The following is a 3474-nucleotide window of genomic DNA, read 5'->3' as shown; positions in this document are numbered from 1 at the left end:
GAGTTTCATGAATTTGAGTCCAAATTCCATCTCTAACACTGTCTCCCTAAATCGACAAAGTGTTATCCACTGGCTCTCTATTTCTTCAACTGTATAATAAAAATCGGACTACTTACCTATTACCTTGGTTGTAATTAAATATATTGCACAAACAATGTGTTTTGAGCAGTGACTGGCACTGCATATGGGAGCTAGGATACTATTTGTACTGCAGTGTGGGAAGTAGCAATGTGAGACACCAGGGGGAGAAAAGAGGAACTCCTCGTCAGGGATTGATTAGGTTGGAATGAAATTCATCTTTTTATTTTTTTTGCCTTTGCCTACTTGTAAGTTTTATTCACAATTTAACAGCTTTCTCTGTGGAGCCATTAACTCAGTGGGGAGGCCTTCTGGCCCTAGGCCTGAGGCCTGGCAGGCAGAGGAGTCCTCAATCCTGGACCCTCAGGTGCCAGGCAGGTGTGTGAGAAGAGGCTCATCGTGGATCCTGGTGGTGGGGCAGAGGGCACCCTAGTCTTTGACGAGCTTGTAGACGCGGTGCTGGGCCCCGTGCTCGCTGCTGGAGACTTCGAAGGCAAAAGCAATGACGAGGACGGTCTCCTGGGAGTCGTAGCTGGTGACCACCTGCAGGATGGTTAAGTTCTCCAGGACGCTGTTCATCATGTCCCTCTAGGCAGCTGCTTCAGCCTGTGGATGACTTGGATCATGCACTCACACATGGGCGAGCGGGGGATGCGGTACACGAAGCGCCCGTTCTCCAGCTGTGCGGACTGGGTCTCCACCTTCTCCACCTCCTGCTTGCCGAAGGTGCACACCTTGGTGGAGACGCTGATGGTCATGCTGTCGGCTGTGCTGTACTGGGAGCTGACCCCATAGAAGGCCCCTGGGCCCTCCTGGATTGTGGAGTTGAGGTCGGCCCAGAACTTGACCAGGAAGAAGGCATTTGGGGGCCTTTCTCGTACAGCCCCGTCAGTCCGCCCTTCTCGGGGGAAATTGTCGTAGATCTGAGGCACGTCTACGGCCTCCAGGGGCGGGTCCGAGTAGGCGGGGTTTGTCTGGCCGATGTGCACAAACAAGTGTTTGCTGTATGAGTCGGGGTCGCGCTGCACCTCCATGAAGGTGGAGTACTCGAGGAGCCGCAGGCGGGAGGAGGCGATGGTGCGGTCCTGCCACACTGGCGCCCAGGCAGCAGCTGGGGCCAGCGGGGCCAGGGGCTCGTCACTGTTGAGCGCCGGTGGCAGAGGCGGCTGGATGTGGTAGGCTGGCTGTGCAAAGAGCATGGTGCTGAATGGCCACCGGGAGTGGGTTCTGTCCTCCCCACCATGGCTGCCGCCACCACCACCACCCAGCCCTGCAGGGTCCATCCCAGCTGTAGCCCCTAGTGCTTTTTTTTTAATTTTCTCTGAAATAATTAGGAATTCAAAATATGTTGCTTATTGGTCTAATTGAAAAAGAGGAAAATTCTGTGATCCCAACCGAAATTTTTAAATACTAAGATCAGTTTAAATTTAATTGATATCTCTTAATAATTATAAAAAGTATACAATCTTTAAATCATATATACATATATATATATTTGATGGTCTTTCAAGTTGGATTTCAAAACTATAACCAAGGAATGACTTTGGGACATTTCACGGGCCCTGAAATGTTTTCAAAAGTTTATTCTCTCTTTTTAAAGGATTTTTTTTTAATTCAACCAAATTTAGTGACTTTGACTTGAAATACATGACCTTGTGGCACTACCAGTCAACATCCAAGAAGTAACCCTGTAGGTTACTTGGTATAAAAGAAAACAATTTTTCTTTTAAATTGAAATTCTCCACATGTAACCCAGCTGTGAAAGGATGAGGATACTGATTAGAAATTACTCTGCGAGAAAATAATAGAAAGAAGTTTTTCCTTCAAACATCTGGAAGACTGTAATTAAATGTACTAGGTTTAATATAGAAAGGTAAATAATTTGGGTTTTTGCCTTCCTTAATGTAGCTAGTGTAAAGTTACTGAAAGACTAAAGAAATTTAATTAATGTCATTTCCAGTTTAAAAATTGAATTGCCATGGCCTAGAGCAAAGAATATCCTTACATGATATTATTCTACAATGTCATTAATAATTTTTTGATATTTCACAACAGCATATTGTACATTTATCCCAAACAAACTTACAAACTAATTCTTTGAATGTTTGACAGCAATTTAATAAGGACAGGAAAGGATTTAATCCCTTCCACTGTGTGAAAGGCCCCCTGGGAAGGCACTTGAGCATTCTGTATTGACCTCTTGCTCTTTTTGCCAAAAGGGTCCCTCTTTTTACAATCCAATTGCCCACAGCTGTTGCCTGAGCTCTCTGTTCATGCTGAGGTTGAAGCCTCATGGTGGCTGGTACCATGAATCTGTCTCTCGCCCAATGGCATGAGCTGGGCCCTCCCTGGAGAAGAAACCTGGGTTCCACAAGATATGTAATCAATGCCGGGGCCCCGCCAGCAGGCGAGGGCATCCCAAGGCAGTTGCTGGGTGTGGAGGCCACAGGGGCATAGGCTACCAAGGAGACAGACCTGAACCTCACATCACCCTGCTTGGCCCCGGAGGATGGCTGGTTAGCCAGAGATGGGTAAGATTCCTCAAGGAAGGAACAACCTAAGACAGGCACAGTCGCAGAGGGGCCATCAGGAGAGAACTTGGGGGGTCAACAGAGGTGGGGCATAGATCCTCACCCCCCAACTATGCAGGGGCTTGAACACTCGCCCCTTCTGAGAGAGGTCTCCTGCCCCCATGGCTGCTTCCCACTTCCCATGCCCAGCTCAGATCGGGCCCAGATAACAGAAAGAGACTTGGCCCAGCTAAGATTGGTACCCATAAAACAGAGACTTGGCTGACAGAAGCTACCCTATATCTAAATCCAGCTTAACACCAGGAATGCTCAAGGCCTTCTCAAGGATGCAAAATAATCCTTTCCATTAATATTTACAGTGTAAACTAAGGTTGTTGTTAGAGTATTAAATTTGACAGGAATGAGTTTAATTGAAATAAGTAGTATTAACCAAAATTTTCATTTCATGGTAAAATTGCTTAACATGCAATGAACCTAAAGCAGTCATATTTTTGTGCAAAAAATTAAAATTTAAAGTTATCTAGACTGCATTATAAAAATTTTCCAAAAGGCTCCTAATAATTAAATAAAAAAAGGGGGATAGTGGAAAAATAGCATGTAAGGAAAAATTTCTGTAACAAATTTACATCTAGAAAATTTTTTTCATTTGTAATGCTAACAGCAAGACACCCATGAAAAACATACATGGTGTCAAAATAAGCCAAAGGAAAATCATTTGGGCAAATATAAAAAGGATCCCAAGTAAAATTTCCTTTATTAACTTTTAGTAGAGAATATGTTTGCATATTATCAGAAAACGACTCCAAGACCATGTGGATTCCTGCAACAGAGAGGAATTATCAGGAATGCTCTAACCATGAGGACA

At 44.8% G+C, this 3474-nt stretch overlaps 1 pseudogene; it reads right to left on the bottom strand.

Moving 5' to 3' along the window:
- Positions 1–382: 382 nt before the first annotated feature.
- Positions 383–1361, bottom strand: LOC132212682 (transcriptional enhancer factor TEF-5-like; annotated as a pseudogene).
- Between the last annotated feature and the right edge of the window lie 2113 nt (positions 1362–3474).

This window comes from Myotis daubentonii, chromosome 11 (genome assembly GCF_963259705.1).
Source record: "Myotis daubentonii chromosome 11, mMyoDau2.1, whole genome shotgun sequence".
Taxonomy (NCBI): domain Eukaryota; kingdom Metazoa; phylum Chordata; class Mammalia; order Chiroptera; family Vespertilionidae; genus Myotis; species Myotis daubentonii.
This window is presented reverse-complemented; position numbering and strand designations above follow the sequence as displayed.